Here is a 21,144-nt window from a genome sequence, read left to right as displayed (position 1 = left end):
TCTTTTAATTCCATTTTTCCATGAACTTTTTGCCTCAATGCACATGCTGATGACTTCTAAATCTATATTTTCAGTTAGATCTAGGCTTCTAATTCCCCCCAAATCTCCAGCTAACCAATAAATGGTGGACATAAAGTAAAATTAGTTTACTATTTTAATTGTCTATAAACTTTATGTCCACCATTTATATCTACATTCACATCAGACAAACATCAGATTCACTCCCATTTCCTGCATGTTTTGTAAAATTGATTTGATCAGTCATATAAGTGAGTCATTTGGGAATCATCTAAGAGATATCTTTTTGCTCCTCTTTCATATCTTACATCTTAACTGACATTGTCTGTCAATTTTCCCATTTTTTCTTTCTTTATGGTTAATGTCTCAGTCCAGGAAATAATAAAGTGTAAATGGAACTATTTTATTAACTTCCCACCCCAATACGCACAAATGCAGGAGATCAGAGCCACTTAATAGCATAGATTTTTATCTCATTTTTACTTCTATAGAACTTACTTATAGGTACTAAATGTTTATTCAATGGATATGTAATAAGACAACAAAGTTATTGAAGTTTGAGTGTCCTTATGTTTTAAAAGAGGATAGAGGTTTTGGCTTTTTTTTTTTTTTTTTTTCTCTTCTTTCAACTTCTTTGGAGTTTTCTTCCTTTGCTGGTCTGATGCCTGACTGGTTCTGTGAGATTTTTATATTAAGGAATTAAAAAGAAGGAGAAAGGGAAGTAGCCTTGAGAAAAGGCCTGAGGAATTTTTCAGAAAACCTTTGGAGGAGATTTGCAAAAGGAATATATAGTGTATGAATAACAGAAGAGACAAAAAAGGGAGATTTCAAAACACTTTGCTGCTGTGGTCAGGAAATTCCCTTCATGTGCTGAGATAGTCAATTATGAAAAACCACAGATATGTGAAATATCTGTGTAATCAAGTGCAAGCTTCATAATTTATTTCTGTTCACTATGACATGACCCCTGACGACAGTCACAGATTCAGTTGTGATGACTGCATACAGAATATGCAAATTCCAGAAGGCACAAATGATTGAATACAGAACACATAAGTCAGTGAATGAATAAATAAATGTACGAGTAAGAGTCTGACCAATATTACCATCCAGATGGGGGGCATTTCATATATTCATGGAATTTACTGTCAGTTATCCATAGGTAAAAGAGTATAACCATAAAATTGCCTTAGTATTTGATTTGGAAGAGGCAATTTTGATTTAAAAAATTTCAGGATACGGTGATAATTATTTACTGTTTTGTAAAGGTGCTTCAATAGAACTGTATCCTGATAAGCCTAGCAGAATAAATTTATATGTGATTTGGTGTCAAAGCACTAAATACATTGATGGATTCGGCGCAATTACTATTTTCCAATTAAAATGTATTTGCAAATGCAATGATTTCAGTTTTACCATAGTTTTGGCATGGATCTGCGTGTGCTTATTTTGTTAAGGATAATTTTCAGCTAATATGTTTAGATGCCTTTAATTTACTTCCTAGTAATGTTATTAAAACTGATTAATTTAGTGAAGAATGATTGTTGTTTTGTTTGCTCTAGTCAATACAGCCAATCACTTAGTAACTATTTAAATATATGTAGATTGGGGAATTCAGGACATACTCTTGATTTTCACGTAATTACCAATGGATTTTTTTCTGTCATAAATTTATTTCTGTTCCCTGTGATGTGTGTAATTTTATTAGAAAAGAGCCTCGAGAAAGCATTAATAGTGAAAGAGTGAGAGGATAATGATGCCATTTAGTTCACAGGCAGTTTATTTTTATAAATTTTCATCATGAAAAGCAATTGGTAAGAACTGAAAATAATCTTCCCTTATTTTTAGCTATATTCTTGATAATTATCTCACTACTGATACCACACAGAAATACCTTCTGAGCCTATATGCAAGCTATTAGATATAAAAACTTAGTTGTAATTTATTTTACAAGAAAACTGGAGAGTGGAAATAACAATTAGGACAACTGATTTATAAGCTAAGATATTTTTGCTTTATAAAGATGATATAGACAACACTTTTTGAGGAATTAATTGGACAGTTAGTCAAATATTTGGATTCATCACCAAGGATGGGTTTAAACTATTTGATATTTTAAAAGTATTGTGCTGTTTCCCTCCCTATAGCCCTTTTCTGTTTTGGGTACTGGAATTACTGAATCTTGGGATTGGGGTCCTTTGAGGCCCCAGAATTCTGCTGTCCAGTGTGGTAGCCATTTCATTCATTTGAAATAAAATGGGCTGCAAGTGTGAAGTGTGTGCCTGATTTCTAAAACAGTTTGACAAAAATAAAAATATTTCTTTCATAGTTTAAAAACTAATTTGATATTTATAGATGTGTTTACATAAGAATGTTTTAAATATATTTCATTAAAATAAATGTCATATTTCTTTCTAGTTTTTGATGTGGCTACCAGATAATTTAAAATTATACATGTGGGTCATATTTATTTCTATTGCCATAGGATTGTAGAGTCTAGTGATATCACTTGCGTAGATGTAGCGGTCTCTTGAGGCTTAATGACGTTTTTAGCCCCCCAAAATATGATAACAAGTGTCTCTGAATATGTACCTGTTTAATACATTTTTCCCCCCTTGCCTCTCAAAAAGCTAAGATGTTGATAAGGCAATTTACTTTTAAATCTTTGGTGACTGAACAACTTCTTGTTGACATGAGAAAGATTTTTGATATGCTAGCAGTCAAGGTTATATTCTAAGCAAGTTTAAAAGGTTATCTGATCACTTAAACATAAGGAAAGTTAAAATTTCATCCCCTCTAATGGAAATGGTTTTGAACTAGAAGTTAAGGACTTGGGTTAGAGCCCTTTCTTGGCCACTTAACAACCATGTACATATTTTCCACTAATAAATTATCTTCTGGGAGCCAACAATGTGTTGCTATATCTATAGTAAGGAGGGAAATTATTAATAGCAACCCAGTGTAGCCACAGAGTTATTGTGGCAAATGGAACCATAATCTCATAGTTATAATTCATAATTGTTAGAGTGTGTTTAATAATTTTTTTGTAAAGCCTTAGGTACATATGTAAAATGGCCTAATTTTACTACTTTTCAATCAACATACGGACAGTAATATTAAATGTATATTTGTTTTATTATGCTTTTCAAAAGGAAAAACCCATACACCGTATTTATATAGCAGAGGTCTTGCCAAGCCTAAACGCAACTGAGATTTACTTTTGCCTTCTGCTCCTAAATACTAGCCAGAGGTAATGACATTGACTATTCCTGTTTTCAAATCTTCTTCCATCTAGGACTCATCACTATAATTCTAAATAATACATGGGTGTCTTTCACTGTAACAATTTTAAACCATGGCTAATAACCCACTGTTACTAATGAAAAAGAACTTAGCTCACTAACACTACTTCACCTTTCCCCTCATCTTGATACCCAAGCTATATAACCTATTTTACTATTTAATGCTTATATTGCCTATCTTATTAATTTTAAATAATATAATTAAACCTCTCTCTCTTTTTTATTAACTTAGGCAGTATCTTATTTTACAGAATGGTTTGACTATTTCTGTAAAATAAAGGCATTCGTGTCCCACTGTGTCTTGCTCCTCTCCATCTTCCCTCCATCTCATAACTTCTTTGAACTACACCAGTATTTTTTATCCTCAAATTTAATGATATTTTATATTCAACCTTAAATTTCATCTACGGGTTTTTCCAAAATTGAGGACACTTCTTACATTTGCAATTAGATAAAAAGGATTCTTTGCAGGGCCTAGTAGAGACTTTCACTTTTTCACAGAGTGTCTTTGGACAGTTCTACTGAGCCTTCTTTCTTGGCTGTGGACTGGACACCACACCTAGGTATGGAGTAGCAAGTCTCACATTAGTCTCTGCCAACACATGATCAGCGATTAGGATGATAATGAAAAAAAAAAAAAAAAAAAGTAAAAAGTGGGCGGTGCCTGTGGCTCAAGGAGTAGGGCGCCGGTCCCATATGCCGGAGGTGGCGGGTTCAAACCCAGCCCCGGCCAAAAAAAAAAAAGAAAAAAAAAAAAAGGATGATAATGAGTGACAGTGTGAGATGCAGGTATGTTATCATAGCTTGCACTTGTGTGAGAATTTTTGCCTATCTGAAACTTGGCAATATGTTTTGGACAAAAGTGGGAAGCCACTGCTCAATGTCAGCAGAGTACAGAGCGTAATTGTTTTAATCCATCTTGGGATTAAAAAACTATTGGGAAGGTCACCTTAAATGACAGATGTAGTGGTCTGTCAACTTTGACCCTGGATGAATCAATTTCTTAAATCTACCCCTGTTAAGGGGCAGAAAATCTCAGGCCTGTGGAACAACTAAGGGAGAGAGACTAAGCTAAGTTTGAGAGTCCAGTGTAAGTAAGTAATAGTTTTTGAGTAACAATTAGAGGGATTCTTTTGGGAACTCTGTTTTTCCTTTATATTTATTTATTTATGTCTATACTTTTTGTTACAAAATATTAAGGGAGCCAAACAGTGGGTATGCATGGAAATCTTGAAAGTAATATTTGTATCTTAAGGGTGTGAACTTCTTATTTCCTTAGTAAAATACCTTGTTAATTAAACGGGCTAAGCAAGGACAAGGGAGTCTTCTCTGTCTGTGGCTAAAAGTTGTTTCCTAAAATTGACCTAGAGAAAAAAGATACAATCCTATGTCATTAAATCCTGCCACTTAAGGATGCTATTTTAAGTGTCAATTTTGCCTGTATTCTTTTGGAGATGTTCTTGATAGTATGTTTTTTCTCCCTTTATGTATTAAAAGAGAGAGAGAGAGAAAAAAAGATCTGTTGCATTCTGTCCCATTTCTTGGTTCCGTAAAATATTACCCAGCTGAAATAACATTTAAAGTTTCTTCAATGGCTACAGGAAAAGAGCTCGAACTTTTCCAAGATGTGACTTCTATTTATGCTCCACACTTATGTCTCTGATTCTTACTTTTCTGCATTAGCTCTTTGCCACACTTAATTTTCTTTTTTATTAAAGCTATTGTTTTTCATGTGTGGTTTATATTTGCATGAGTTATTTTACTTGATTTTCTCAAAAGTTTAATACTGCCATTTTAGGCTTGGCACCTGCGGCTCAAGCTGCTAAGGCGCCAGCCATATACACCTGAGCTGGTGGGTTCGAATCCAGCCCGGGCCTGCCAAACAACAATGACAACTACAACCAAAAAAAATAGCTGGGCATTGTGGCGGGTGCCTGTAGTCCCAGCTACTTGGGAGGCAGAGGCAGGAGAATCGCCTGAGCCCAGGAGTTGGAGGTTGCTGTGAGCTGTGATGCCACAGCACTCTACTGAGGGCAACAGCTTGAGGCTCTGTCTCAAAAAAAAGGCCATTTTAGAATTGAGAGGAACACTGACAGAACCTAGACACGAGCTCATGTCCAGCTGACATCAGAGGTCATCCCAGGTCCCACCGGGCAGTGTACTGCATGTAGATGGAAGTATAAGCGATGCCACACAACTTTTAGTTTTCCATTTAATCACTTCATTTCATTTGCTCATATTGACAGTAAGTCAAAATACAACCTCTTCTTTAAGCTGTAGGAATTATCTTCTATACTAGACAATAAACCTTTGGAAAGAATGATCAATTATATGTCTTTTTATAACTCCTGTGCATAAAAGAATGCCTTAGACTAGTAGGAGGTAATAAAACTTTATTGATGATGCTGGTGATGATGTGATGATAAAGGTAATAATTGTTAGCATTTGATGATTTCAATTTCTTCTTCCATCCCACACACAGTTCTTAAAACCTCAACCTTTGAAAGCTTCCCACACTTCTCTATCCAGATAGTTTGACTTCAATTCCATACTTCAAACTCTAAGCCTCCACAGAGTGGGAAGCTTAACTGTCAGAACTTGAGTCACGATTCTTCTTTTCAAATAAAAATTCTTGTCAATCCTGAGGGGTAGGCCATATCACAATGACAGGACATGGCAGAGACTGAGATCTGAGTATTTCTAAGATATCAAAGTGAAGTTCAATACTTTTCTGACCCATAATTTTTAGACAGTAGAGGTATTCAATTCATTAAAACCTACCCCGTGTAGTTACACATGACAAACAGCGGCGCTGAATTCAGCAGACAAGGGGGCTTTTCTGCAAAGCCAGAGAAAAATCTCATTGGTGTCTCTTCCAGATCTACCAGATCATCTAAGCTGTTGGAGATAATTATATGACCTTGCAATTGGAGCAGCAATGCAGCGGCTGACAGTTTTTGTTTTACGTGCTCTCATTTGCTTTCATTTTAGTTTCAAGCAAAATGCTGTAAATTCTGCACAGTGCTTACACGTGTAATTTAAATGCACAGAGCATTGTTAGCAGTTTTCTGTGAATATATTGCCAACACACCAGAGAGGTTCTGTCCTTTATCATAGCACACACATGCACACACACGCAGAGTTCTGGCTTCTATTTATGTGCAAGGGAGTGTGAAGATATCCACAAACACCTGACACTAGAGAACATAGATCAAGACCTGACCCTTACATTTGGATACATAGGTAAGGTTTGATACTTAGAAACAGTGCAAACATTATCTTGTATGAAGTGTGCTTATATTGAAGTGATTTAGGCTGAGATGTGGCCAACAAAATGAACACATTCTAGAAATCAAATCTGTAATTTAAAAAATTGTTTTCTCAAATTACTCATCCTTACTATTTTCCTCCTTAGTATCAAAATGTGCCCTTAAACACCAGGGCTATTCAAAATATCTGATCACAGGTAAGGTGTAGGGCATTGCCTTATCAGAACAGATGCCATCATGTTTGTCAGATGCTGGATCATGGAGGATGCGGAGGATCTCCAGGGAGGGACCAAGAGAGAGTTTGGGGAGAGAGTGGGCTTAGGATAGCAGTAATGTTTCAATAACCACTGATACATTTCTGGGTCATTCTTCGCTAAGGTATTCCAACTTGGTACTTGGTACTTCACTAAAGTATTTCAACTTAGTGCTTGGTACTAGAATCATGACAGCCTAGAAATTTAGATGGTTCTATTCTAGTGTTAGGATAAAAGGGTTTAGAAACTTTCCAGCTGTTGGAAAGAAGTCTTAGGCTTGTTAATTAATCTTGAATATAAGCATGAATATTTCTAGCCCTGCTAGTTATTGGGAAGATGTAAATATTTTATGTGTCTCCAATACTTTACCAACCCATTTACTTATCTCCATAACCCTCTAGGAAAATGTATCAGTTTTCTGCTTCCATTGACAAAGTACCAATGATTGAGTGGCTTAAACAACAGAAATTTATTTCCTTGAAATCCAAGATCAAATTGTCAGTAGGGTTGGCTTTGTTCTGAGGCCCCCTCCTTGTATCATAGATGGCCACTTTCTGTATTTTCACATGGTCTTCTGTGTGTGTTTTATGTGTGTATGTTCTAATCTCTTTTTACAAAGACACCAATCACATGGGATTAGGACTCACTCTAACGACCTCAATTAGAGGTCATTAATTATTATTTACCCTTAATTATCTCTTTAAAAATCCTATCTCTAAATACAGTTACATTTGGAGATATAGGGATTTAGGACTTCAACACACAAATTTTACAAAGATACAATTTAGCCCATAACAGAAAGTTAGCGATAGCTGCCCCGACTTTTAAGCCTCTAAAAATATTGTTTTTAAAGTGAATTTTATTGCGGTATATTTCATATAAAAATACATCCATTTTATGTGTATAAGTTGAGTTATGGCAAATGTATACAGCCCTATAACCAACAACATAATTAAACTACAGAACATTTTATCATACCGGATAGTTCCCTGTGCTTCTTTCCTGGCAATTCCCCTCCATCCTTGCTCCAGGCAGCCAGGGACTGGATTTCTTTTCTAGTATCTAACATGATGGAGTCATGAAGTTTGCACACCGGTGGATCTGCCTTCTCTTTCTGCAGCATAATGCGTAGTGTTTTTGAGATGTGTCCATTTTATTGGGTGTTTCAGTAGTTCAATGTTTTTAAAATTTCATATTAATAGGAGGGTACAAATGCTTAGGTCACATTGTTTTCATTTCTAAGGTGAAGTTCAAGTTGTAGTTGAGCTTATTATTGCTGAGTGGAATTCCATTGTGTGACTAAACCACAATTTATCTATGGGTTATAGCTTTCGGCTACTGTGAATAGTGCTATAATCAACATTTGGTTAAAGGTCTTTGAATAGCCATAGCATGTATTTTCATTTTTCTTGGGTAAATACATAAAAGTAGCAATACTGCATTATATGTGGAATATAACTTTCAAAGAAACTGCTAACTTATTTTCCAAATAGTTGTATGAGTTTACATTCCCATTAGCCATGTGTGAGCATTCTAGTCCTTCCATCTTCCCACCAACACCTGGTATTACTGGCCTTTATAATTTTAGCCACGCCTGTGGATATGTGGTGGTATCTCACCATGGTTTTAAATTTCCATTTTTGTGATTAGATTTTACTGAGGATCTTTGCTTGTGCTAATCGGCAAGCTGTATATCTTCTTTTATAAGTTGTTGGTTCAAATTTTCTTTCTGTTTATTAGAGGATGGATTTTACATTTTTAAGTTTTTTGTTTTTTGTTTTTTTTTCAGTTCCTTACCTATTCTGAACACATGTTATTTGTTCAGCATCTATAATGTAAATCATTTCTCCTAGTCTTTGGCTTCCACTTTCAGTCTGTTAGTGCTCATTGGAAAAGCAGAATTTTTAGTTCTGATAAAGTTCAATTTATCATTTTGTCTTCAGTTTTGGTCTTTTTGTGTCTAATCTAGGTAATATTTACTCATTCCAAAGAGGACAAATATTATAAATCTGGATTCAACATTTAGGTTTATGACATATCTTGACTTATTTTTGTGTGTTATGTGAGGTGCTGAGTTTCACTTTTTCTGCATTTAGATGTCCTATTATACTAGAACTATTTGTTGAAAAGACAATTTCTCCCCCTTGAATTACTCTTGTCAAAAATCAGTTGATCATAACTGTATGCGTGTGTCCAGGAGAAAAAGTATATACTTCTTTATTTCTGGATTCTATGCTTTGTTCCATTGATTAAATTCTACAGGGTGCCCCAAAGGTCACACATAAGGGTGCCATACATAGGACAAAGGGGAAATTGTAGCTAAATGTACCCTTTTTATTTTACAAAGAGGTGGTCAACACATAGAGAATATTTTGTAAATATTTTATAAAATGTCATAACAAATATTTTATTAAAAAGTACATTTAGCTGCCATTTCCCATTCCCCTTTGTATGGCGCCTTTATGGGCATCCTCTGGGACACCCCGTGTTATTAGGTCAATACTAAACTGTCATGATCATTGTAGCTTTATGATAAGTTTGTAAATCTAGTAGTGTGAGTCTTTCAACTTTATGCTTTAAAAAATCTTCAGGCTATTATAGTACATCTCATTGCCACATAAACGTTAGAAGCATCTTATCAATTTTTACAAAAAGAAAAACTGGATTCAATTGGAATTATGAATCTATGTAGATCAAATTAAGTACAAGTGACATCTTAATAATTGAATCTTTCAATCCCTGATCTGGAGATTTTAACTTCTCTCAGAAGTCTGACAGTTTTAAATTTACAAGAAGTGCACATATTTTATAAAATTTATTTCTAAATATTTTATATTCATTGACATACTAGGCAATTTTTTTTTTAAATTTCTACTTTTTGTTCTTAGCAATAGATACCAGTTGACTTTTTCTATTGATCTTGTATCCTGCAAGTATTAATTAACATACTTATTAATTCTAGTAGCTTTTGAGAATAGATGTATCAGGATTTATACATAATCCTTTCATCTTCCTTTCTAATCTATATGATTTTTTCTTGTATTAGCGCATTGGCTAGAACCCACTCATTCCCAGAATAATGTTGAGTAGAAGAGGGAAGAGTGACTATGCTTATTTTGCTTGTAATTTTAGGGGAAAAACTTAGATTTTTATCAATTTTTTTTTTTTTTTTGTAGAGACAGAGTCTTACTTTATTGCCCTCAGTAGAGTTGTTACAAAGGTAAGTAGTTCACCATTTTTTATGGCTGAGTAGTACTCCATGGTATACATATACCACATTTTATTGATCCACTCATGTATTGGTGGGGACTTGAGTTGTTTCCACATCTTTGCAATTGTCAATTGTACTGCTATAAACATTTGAGTACAAGTGTCTTTTTGACAAAATGCCTTTTTTTTGGGGGGGGAGGTGGTAAATATCTAGTAGTGAGATTGCTGGCTCAAATGGTGGTCTCCTTTTAGTTCTTTGAGATATCTCCCTACAACTTTCCACAGAAGTTGTACTAGTTTGCAGTCACAGCAGTGTCTGCACAACAGTGTCATAACAGTGTATAAGAGTTTCTTTTTCTCTATATCCGCGCCAGCATCTGTTGTTTTCAGACTTTTTGATAACAGCCATTCTTGTTAGAGGTAGGTGATACCTCATTGTGGTTTTAGTTTGCATTTAGGTTTAGTTGAGCATTTTTTCATGTATGTGTTGGCCATTGGTATATATTCATTTCAAAGTTTCTGTTCATGCTCTTGCCCACTTTTTAATAGGGTTGTTTGATTTTTTTTTTCTTGCTGGTTTGCTTGGGTTCTTTGTAGTTTCTGATTATCATACCTTTATCAGATTTATAGGATACAAATATTTTCTTCTTTCTATAGGTTGTCTATATGCTCTATTGTTTGTTTCCTTGGTTGTTTAGAAGCTTTTTAATTTGATCAGGTGCCATTCATTTACTTTTCTTGTTGCTATAATTGCTTTTGGGGTCTTCTTAATAAATTCTTAGCTTAGGCCAATATCTAGAAGAGTTTTTCCAACATTTTCTTTTTTTTTTTTTTTGTACTTTTGAAATTAAGAATCAAGTTTATTGTTACGTTAATTTTCATTTACTATCCTTTGCTATAGGGAGCTTTTCAGAATATTTCTAATCTCTACTTTGAACACATTTTGTCTACTTGTTGTGTTTTTTTGTGTTTTTTTTTTTTGCAGTTTTTGGCGGGGGCTGGGTTTGAACCCGCCACCTCCAGTAGATGGGGCTGGTGCCCTACTCCTTGGAGCCACAGGCACCACCCTACTTGTTGTGTTTTATGACAGGTAATATGCACACTCACAGGCATTTCCCCCCTCTTTATCTTTTCCTTGATCCAAATTCAGCACTTTTCTGATTTTATGATTTAAAAGTTACACTTTTCATGCATGCCCTTGCCCAGGCCTGTGTGCATCGGAACCCTCTCACTACATGCATCTAGAAGGCAGTGTTGTTAGCCAAAGGCCCAGTTAATTTTCCTCAGCCCTTTGTCCTTCCCCAGGCGGAGCTGTAAAACTCTACTTCTCTGCCATGTCATCTCACTTTCTTTTTTTTTTCCTTTTTTTTTTTTTTTTATTGTTGGGGATTCATTGAGGGTACAATAAGCCAGTTACACTGATTGCAATTATTAGGTAAAGTCCCTCTTGCAATCATGTCTTGCCCCCATAAAGTGTGACACACACTAAGGCCCCACCCCCTCTCTCCATCCCTCTTTCTGCTTCCCCCCCCCATAACCTTAATTGTCATTAATTGTCCTCATATCAAGATTGAGTACATAGGATTCATGCTTCTCCATTCTTGTGATGCTTTACTAAGAATAATGTCTTCCACTTCCATCCAGGTTAATACGAAGGATGTAAAGTCTCCATTTTTTTAATGGCTGAATAGTATTCCATGGTATACATATACCACAGCTTGTTAATCCATTCCTGTGTTGGTGGGCATTTAGGCTGTTTCCACATTTTGGCGATTGTAAATTGAGCTGCAGTAAACAGTCTAGTACAAGTGTCCTTATGATAAAAGGATTTTTTTTCTTCTGGGTAGATGCCCAGTAATGGGATTGCAGGATCAAATGGGAGGTCTAGCTTGAGTGCTTTGAGGTTTCTCCATACTTCCTTCCAGAAAGGTTGTACTAGTTTGCAATCCCACCAGCAGTGTAAAAGTGTTCCCTTTTCTCCACATCCACGCCAGCATCTGCAGTTTTGAGATTTTGTGATGTGGGCCATTCTCACCGGGGTTAGATGATATCTCAGGGTTGTTTTGATTTGCATTTCCCTAATATATAGAGATGATGAACATTTTTTCATGTGTTTGTTAGCCATTCGTCTGTCATCTTTAGAGAAAGTTCTATTCATGTCTCTTGCCCATTGATATATGGGATTGTTGGCTTTTTTCAAGTGGATTAATTTGAGTTCTCTATAGATCCTAGTTATCAAGCTTTTGCCTGATTCAAAATATGCAAATATCCCTTCCCATTGTGTAGGTTGTCTCTTTGCTTTGGTTATTGTGTCCTTAGCTGTACAGAAGCTTTTCAGTTTAATGAAGTCCCATTTGTTTATTTTTGTTGTTGTTGCAATTGCCATGGCAGTCTTCTTCATGAAGTCTTCCCCCAGGCCAATATCTTCTAGTGTTTTTCCTATGCTTTCTTTGAGGATTTTTATTGTTTCATGCCTTAAATTTAAGTCCTTTATCCATCTTGAATCAATTTTTGGTGAGTGGGGAAAGGTGTGGGTCCAGTTTCAGTCTTTTACATGTAGACATCCAGTTCTCCCAACACCATTTATTGAATAGGGAGTCTTTCCCCCAAGGTAAGTTCTTGTTTGGTTTATCAAAGATTAGGTGGTTGTAAGATGTTAGTTTCATTTCTTGGTTTTCAATTTGATTCCAAGTGTCTATGGCTCTGTTTTTGTGCCAGTACCATGTTGTCTTGACCACTATGGCTTTGTAGTACAGACTAAAATCTGGTATGCTGATGCCCCCAGCTTTATTTTTATTACTAAGAACTGCCTTAGCTATATGGGTTTTTTTCTGGTTCCATACAAAACGCAGAATCATTTTTTCCAAATCTTGAAAGTACGATGTAGGTACTTTGATAGGAATGGCATTGAATATGTAGATTGCTTTGGGAAGTATAGACATTTTAACAATGTTGATTCTTCCTGTCCATGAGCATGGTATGTTCTTCCATTTGTTAATATCCTCTGCTATTTCCTTTCTGAGGATTTCATATTTTTCTTTATAGAGGTCCTTCACCTCCTTCGTTAGGTATATTCCTAGGTATTTCATTTTCTTTGAAACTATGGTGAAGGGAGTTGTGTCCTTAATTAGCTTATCATCTTGACTGTTATTGGTGTATACAAAGGCTACTAACTTGTGGACATTGATTTTATATCCTGAAACATTACTGTATTTTTTGATGACTTCTAGGAGTCTTGTGGTTGAGTCTTTGGGTTTCTCTTTCTAACATTTTCTTTTAGGATTTTATAATTTCTTGTCTTAGATTTAAGTGTTTATCCCCTATGAACTAATTTTTGTAAGTGAAGAGAGATTGGATCCTGTTTCAATTTTCTGAATATAGCTATCCAATTTTCTCAGCACCATTTATTGAATAAGGATTTTTTTTCCCTCAGTGTATGTTTCTATCTGCTTTGTCAAAGATCAGATGGGTAATATGAGGATAAGTTTCACATCTGGGTTCTCTGTTATGATTTAGAGGTCTATGTCTTTTTTTTTTTTTTGTGCTAGTACCATGCTGTTTTGGTTACTATGGCCTTGTAGTGTAGTTTGAAATCTGGTAAAGCAAGGTCTCTCAATTTGCTCTTATTGTTTAAGATTGCAACGGCTATTCAGGGCCTTTTCTGGTTCCATAAAAACATGAAACTATTTTTTCTAGGTCAGCAAAAAATGACATTGGTAGTATAATGGGAATTGCATTGAATCTGTAAATGGGCACTGTAGATGTTTTAACAATGTTGATTCTGCCAATCTATGAGCATAATACGTTTTTTCATCTTTTTACATCCTCTGTAATTTCCTTCTTCAGTGTTTCATGTTCTCCCTGTAGAGGTCTTTCACTTCTTTAGTTAAATATTTCCTAGTTATTTTATTTTCTTTGTTGCTATTGTGATATATCTTGCATCTTTGTTTTGATTCTCAGTTTGACTGTTGTTGGCATATATGAAAGCTACTGATTTATGTACATTAATTTTGTAAAATGAGACTGCTGAATTTATTGATCGAGTCCAGGCATCTCTTAGCTGATTCTCTGTGGTTTTCTGGATATAAGATCATATCATCAGCAAAGAGTGAAAATTTAACATTTTCTTTCTCCATTTGGATAACCTTGATTTCCTTCTCTTATCTGATTGTTCTGCTGGAACCTCAAATCAACAAAAGTAAGGAAAGAAAGGTGACAATTAAATAAGAAGACTTAAAAGTTCTAAATATTTGTGCACCTAACACAAGAGTGCCTAGGGTCAAGAAGCAATTCCTGCTCAATTTAAACAAAATGATAAACAGAAGTATCAGAATAGCCAGGGAATTCAACACCCCACTGACAGAACTGGACAGACCTTTCAGACAGAAAATAAGCAAAGAAATAACGGAATTAAACAAAACTCTGAACAAATGGTCCTTTCAGATGTTTATAGAATATTCTACTCCAAAACTACTGAATATATATTCTTCTCTTCAGCTCATGGAGCAATCTATGATCAATCACATACTAGACCATAAAACATGTCTCAACAAATTAAAAATAGAAATTATGTCATGTATTTTCACAGATCATAGTGGAATAAAACTAGAAATCAATTCCAACAGAAACACTCATTGCTACACAAAATCACGGAAACTAAACAACCTAATGCTGAATGATAGTGGGTTAATGTAGAGATGAAGATGGACATCAAGATTATTCATACTAAATGATAAGGGGATATAAGTTATCAAAATCTGTGGGATACAGCGAAGGCAGTTCTGAGAGGGAAACTTATTGCCCTAAATGCCTACATTCAAAAGACAGATGTGTCATAAATCACTAGTCTAATAAATCATCTCAAGAAACTCTAAAAGGAAAAGAAAAACAGTCCTAATCCCGGCAGATGAAAACAAATAAGAAAGGTCTTAGGAGAACTAAATGAAGTAGACAACAGAAGAACTATACAGAAGATTAATGGAACAAAAAGTTGGTTCTTTGAAAAAGTAAAAAAAAAACATTGACAGGTCTCTGGCTAGATTAACCAGAAACAGAAAAGCTAGTACTCTAATAAGCTCACCCAGAAATGAAAATGGAGAAATCAAAATTGATAATATAGAAATACAAAACATCATCTCTGAATACTATAAAAATCTCTGTGCTCATAAACTTGAAAATGTGGAAGAAATGTACAGTTTCTTTGAAACACACAACCTCCCCAGGCTCAGTCAGGAAGAAATAGAATTCCTGAACAGACTAATATCAAGTACCAAAATGGAAGCAGCAATAAAAAACCTTCCAACAACAACAACAAAAGGCCTGAACTAGATGGTTTCACACCTAAATTATACCAAATCTGTAACGAAGAACTGGTACCTATACTGAGGAAATTATTCTGTAACATTGAGAAGAAAGGAATCCTCCCCAACTCATTCTCCAAAGCCAATATCATCTTGATACCAAAGCCAGGAAAACACATAACAAAAGAATCATATTATATATCGCTAACCAGCATGGTGAAGGGGAACGAACCAGAGTAGAATTGATGGGGAATGAGGAAATACAGCATAAGAGAAGACATGGAAACAAAGGATGGGATTGGGAGGATTGACTGAGCTGACGGCTGCAGTCAGTCCCAAAGCACCAAATCAGCTTTATTTTATAGTATCTGTACAGTATTGTCCAGCGGGAAGTAGCATAGGCAATATAAGGAAATAGCATAAACAAAAGACGTTTTTGGTCTTAGAGTATGATAAGAAGATTAAATGACTTGAACAAAGACAAATTATCTTGTTAATGGTTTCTATTCAACTTTTTAACATATAACAAGAAGCAAGAAGGGAAAGATCACAAGGATTAACAAAACAAAGTCACTTTTTTTTTTTTTTTTTTTGCAGTTTTTGGCCCGGGCAGGGTTTGAACCCACCACCTCTGGCATATGGGGCTGGCACCCTACCCTGTTGAGCCACAGGTGCTGCCCAAACATGAAGACTATAACCCAACTATAGCACAAGACTATGGGGAAAGGACCAAGGAAGGGGAAGGGAGGGGGGAGGTTTTGGTGGAGGGAGGGTAATGGGTGGGGCCACATCTATGGTGCATCTTAGAAAGGGTACAGGCGATTGCACTAATGTACACAGCTATGATTTAACAATAAAAAAAAAGAAAAGAAAAAAAGTCACTATGTGACTTAGTGGTTACTACTTAACTTTGTTAGCATATGACAAGGAGAGGGAAGGGAAGGATTACAGGGATCTCTGCATAGTTAATTAGACAAAGAAAGATCTATGTGACAAAGGAATATGGCTGTTTTGGGGAACAGAGAAGAAGCAGTTGGGGGCTCATACCCTGAATGTTCCCCAGGCTGTAAGGCCCTGCCATCTCACAGCCCACTCTCCACAATTATAGACCAACATCCCTTATGAATACAGATGCAAAAATTCTTAAAAAGATCTTAGCTAACTGAATTTAGTTTCACATCAAAAAAAAATTTACCATTACCAAGCGGGTTTCTTCCCAGGTATATAAGGAAAGTTCAACACATGAAAATCTATAAATGTAATTCATCACATAAATCGAAGCAGAAACAAAGACCAAATGATCCTCTCAATTGACACAGAAAAATAATTTTATAAAATTCAGCATCCCTTTATGATGAAAATGCTTTAACAAATTGTCAAAGAGAGGACACGTCTCAAAATTATAAATGCCATATACAGCCAACCCATAGCTAACATCATTGTAAACTGGGAAATCTTGAAAGCATTCCTGTTAAGAACAGGAACCAGAGAAAGTTGCCCACTATCATCTTATAATCTTTATTATAGTTTGAGGAGAGATTTTACCATACATACGTTCTGAATGTCATCTAATGCTTTTTATGTATCTATGCAGTTAAGCATATGGTTTTTCTCCTTTATTCTGTTAATATGTTGAATTACAATGATTGATTTTCAAATATTAGACAAATTTGGATTCCTGGAACAAATCTCACATATTATTATATTATTTTTTAAATTTTCTAGACTTGGCTTGTAGGTTTTCTTTTCTTTTTGACAGAGTCTCTGTTGTCTAGGCTTGAGTACCATGGCATCATCCTAGCTCATAGCAACCTCAAACTCCTGGGTTCAAGTGATCCTCTTGCCTTACTCTCCTGAGAAGGTGGGACCACAAGTGCTTGCTACAATGCCTGGCAAATTTTTCTACTTTTTTAACAGAGACAGAGTCTCACTCTTGCTCAAGATGGTCTTGAACTACTGAGCTCAAGTGATGCTCCTAGCTCAGCTTCCCAGAGTGCTAGGTTTACAGTCATGAGCTGCCACGCCTGGCCTGTTTTCTTTTTAGTATTGTGTTTGGCTGATTTTATTATCAGGGTAATACCAATCTTATGGAATTAGCTGTGAAGTATCTTTCCTTTTTATCATTCCCAATTGAGTTTACTGCTATTGACTAATTTTTCTAGTGGTTAACCGGTTCACAATTTACTTATTTAGAAAAGTTAGAATTTTATGTTGTTGAATTGTTATGCTGTATTTTGTCTTTATAAAAGTTTGCTAGACTCAGCTTGGTGCCCATAGCACAGTAGTTATGGCATCAGCCACATACACTGAGGTTGGCGGGTTCGAACCCAGCCTGGGCCCGCCAAACAACAAGGACAACTGAAATCAAAAAATAGCTGAGTGTTGTGGTAGACACCTGTAGCCCCAGCTACTTGGGAAGCTGAAGCAAGAGAATCACTTAAGCCCAAGAGTTTGAGGTTGCTGTGAGCTGTGACGCCATGGCACTCTACCAAGGGTGACATAATGAGACTGTCTCAAAAAAAAAAAAGTTTGCTAGACTTTATTCTGGAAGGCTGTGTCATTTAACACAGTGATCAATGAGGATTTTTGAATATGGTCAACAGGAGAATTCTTCTCTTCTCTGTATAAGATCTCAGAATTTTTAGCATACAACTACACAGTTGTTTTTCAGTGGTTGTTCTTTGCCTGTCATATGGAATTTCATCCTACGTGTGTTCACAGCTTTTGGTCCAATTATCAACAAAGTTGTCTATCCAGATTTTTTGGGATCTTTCTCTGTGTGGCTCCTTTCTGTCTTGTTTCTATACCCCACAAATTTCAGTCACCTTAGTCTCCTGGCTTCAATCTACGACCCCTCAACCCAGGGTAACTATCAGGTTCTAGACAGGTATTCTCTATTAGGCAGCTGGTCTGAGATGTGCCAAAGTCAGGGCACCATTTTTGTTTTTCTCTGCAAATAGATCCCAGTCCAGCTCTTTTTGTTGTCTACTGTCTAAAATACTTCCTCATTTTTAAATTGTAGTGAGATAAGTCTGGTCCCTGTTTTTGATTATGACCAGGAGCAAAATGCTTTTATCTCTCTTAATAGATGAGCTGATGCTTAGAGAGACTAAGCAATCTCGTAATGAAGGACAGGGATTTGAACAAAGGTTGAAATTCAAATATTTTCTGTTTACTAGTTGTATGACCTTGGACAAGTTATTTAACTTTCTATCTTGACTCCTAAATTTTTAAAATGCAGATGTTGCTGCTGCTGCTAACATACATGTATTAGGAATTGTCTCTTATTATTATTTTTGTTATTAATTTTTTTAGAAGGGTCTCACTCTGTCATCCTAGCTAAGGTGCAGGGTCACTGCACCTCTTGGGCTTAAGCAATCCTCCTGCCTTAGCCTCCCAAGTAATTGAGCCTATTCCTGGTGCATATGACCACAACTGACTGATTTTTTTTCTATTTTTTGCAGATACGGGGTCTTGCTCTTGCTCAGGCTGATGTTGAACTCCTAACCTCAAATGATGCTCTGGCCTCAACTTCCTAAAGGGCTGGGATTACAGACATGAGCCACTGAGCCTGTTCTTATTGTGGTGATTAACTAAAATGATGACCGTAAAGTTTCTTGCATAGTGCCTAGCAGAGAGTGAGTGTTGGATATGGTGTTAGCTAATCATATTGCCCATGATCACTTAGTTACATTTTCTTTTGTTTTTTTTTTTTTTAAACCTTTTTTTTTTTTTTCTTTGCAGTTTTTGGCCGGGGCTGGGTCTGAACCTGCCACCTCTGGCATATGGGGCTGGCACCCTACTCCTGTGAGCCACAGGTGCCGCCTTCTTTTGTGTTTTTTTTTTTTTTTAAACCCATGTTATTCATATACATACCTTCTTATTTATTTCTAAGTGTCAGAATTCTTGATCAGATTTTAAAACACTTTTAAGCAAATCTTTGGAAGCTTTTAAATTATTCTTGGTGACCTTGCCTTTAGTAAGATTTCTGACTTCATGAATGTTTTCCCATTATTTATGAAAATAGTTTTTTCTTTAAGAAGTATCCAGAATAGAAAACAGGTATGTTTAAGCCAAAGGATAAATTCTTTGGAAATAGGGACAAAATATACTTATTTAGTGAGACATGAAAACTCCTGTTTGTGTTTATGGGTAAATTTTAAGGAAAGTATCTGTGGATAATTTATCACAAATTTTGACAGCAGCATGGGTTCAATTAACTCCAATGATGTAGGGTATCTTTACTATTAGGCCATATTAGCCATTTCATAGTCTTGAAAATATAGTCCCTCAAAATACAACTTTTAAAGGACATACCACGTTTTCTTTTCAGAACCCCATAAAATCTTCAATGACCACAAGTAGAGATCTATAGAAAAAAAATCAGGCATGTTCATTGTTGAAGTTCCAACTATGACCTAGGTTGATTGTCACAAATTTAAATACAGCAGGTAGACAAGAAATAAGACACATATCTTCCAACCACATGTAATAGAATATTTCATCTCAGCAAGGGGAATTTATAAGTCTCTTTCTGCTGGCTGATTACAGCCTGTGTATCAGCCAACATCCACATATTCTCAGGTGACAACTGTGCCAGTTAATTAGCTCTTGTTTATGTTTTGACTATTGACAGACTTAAATTATATTCATGTTGCCATGAAGAATAAACACACAGAAAGTCTTGACTTTGATCTAAATACAGGCTTTCCTTTGTTGCAGTGACATTTGAACTGTATATCAGAATAAAAGGCTTATAATAAGCTAGGCATAAAAAATAGATCATCTAAATCAGATAATTAAAACAAATCTGATTAATGATTATTTTGACTTGAAAATAAAATATCCTATCTCAACAGACATTTAATTGGGCTTATAAAAATGTAGACATTACCTTTGAGATTGATGCTATAAAATGCCATACACATCTCTGTAAATTTCTCAATCCCCTTATCATTTTGACCTTTTTAAAGATTTAATGCTAGAGTTGTTGTATTAATTCATATTCTTTGTGTATAATTCTTGAACTAGAACAAACTATTCTTTCATGACCATTGGAAATCTTTTCTTCTTTGCAATTCTTGTAAATCTCTTCTGACATTGCTCATGCAAGGTAGAGAAAATGTTTTTTCTAGGATTCAGAATAACATGTTACTTGTAGTAGTTTAAATTACAGAGAGTTTGTTTCATTGTGATATGTTCTGTGTAACATGGCTTTTTCAGAGGAGCTCAGTAAAGCACTCTAGGGATGTTGGGAGAGTTCCCCTCTGAAGACAAACACTTCCTGGTTGGCATGTTCCACTATGTCACCCTCTTAAAGACTTCTAGACAAGAATTAAAGGTGAGCACAGCAGCCCTAAAGTGAAAGCATACACAGCAGAGATCCTTTTCTTTCTTCTCTTCCTTTTCTTTTCTTTTTTCCCCTTTCCCATCCTTCTTCTCAAAGAGACATCAGTTGGAAATTTAGTTATGGTTATTCTTGCTTGATGTCCTTGATTATAAATAGTCCAAACAGCAGGAACTTAAAATCAAGATGATTCTATAATCCCTAAAGCTGGAAGTTGTCAAATACATTACAACAAAAGAAATTTTAAAAGGCAGCTTTAAAAATACCATTCTACCTCTACCACACTGCTCTCAGATCAGGAAGATAATTTAGAAATCAGCTTAGGAAGCAATAAAAGTTAAAAAGCTTCCACTGGCGACTTATTACTTCCAAAGCTTTCCACAGCCAACTTGACATTTTGATCCCATGTGTCAAGGAAGTGGTCAAGTTTGCTCCGTCATCTCT

The 21,144-nt window shown here is 35.6% G+C and overlaps 1 long non-coding RNA gene across 1 annotated transcript in view; it reads left to right on the top strand.

Annotated features, from left to right (window-relative positions):
* The window catches only part of LOC128588364 (uncharacterized), a 62,072-nt gene that overhangs the window by 36,669 nt on the left and 4,259 nt on the right, over positions 1–21,144 (top strand). Inside the window, exons 2-3 of the long non-coding RNA XR_008380761.1 lie at positions 18,818–18,991; positions 20,577–20,694. This is a non-coding gene — a long non-coding RNA (uncharacterized LOC128588364). The remainder of the gene's footprint in view (positions 1–18,817; positions 18,992–20,576; positions 20,695–21,144) is intronic.

Source organism: Nycticebus coucang, chromosome 6 (genome assembly GCF_027406575.1).
Source record: "Nycticebus coucang isolate mNycCou1 chromosome 6, mNycCou1.pri, whole genome shotgun sequence".
NCBI classification, from domain to species: domain Eukaryota; kingdom Metazoa; phylum Chordata; class Mammalia; order Primates; family Lorisidae; genus Nycticebus; species Nycticebus coucang.
Note: the sequence above shows the minus strand (reverse complement) of the source record. Positions and strands in the feature narration are given on the sequence as shown.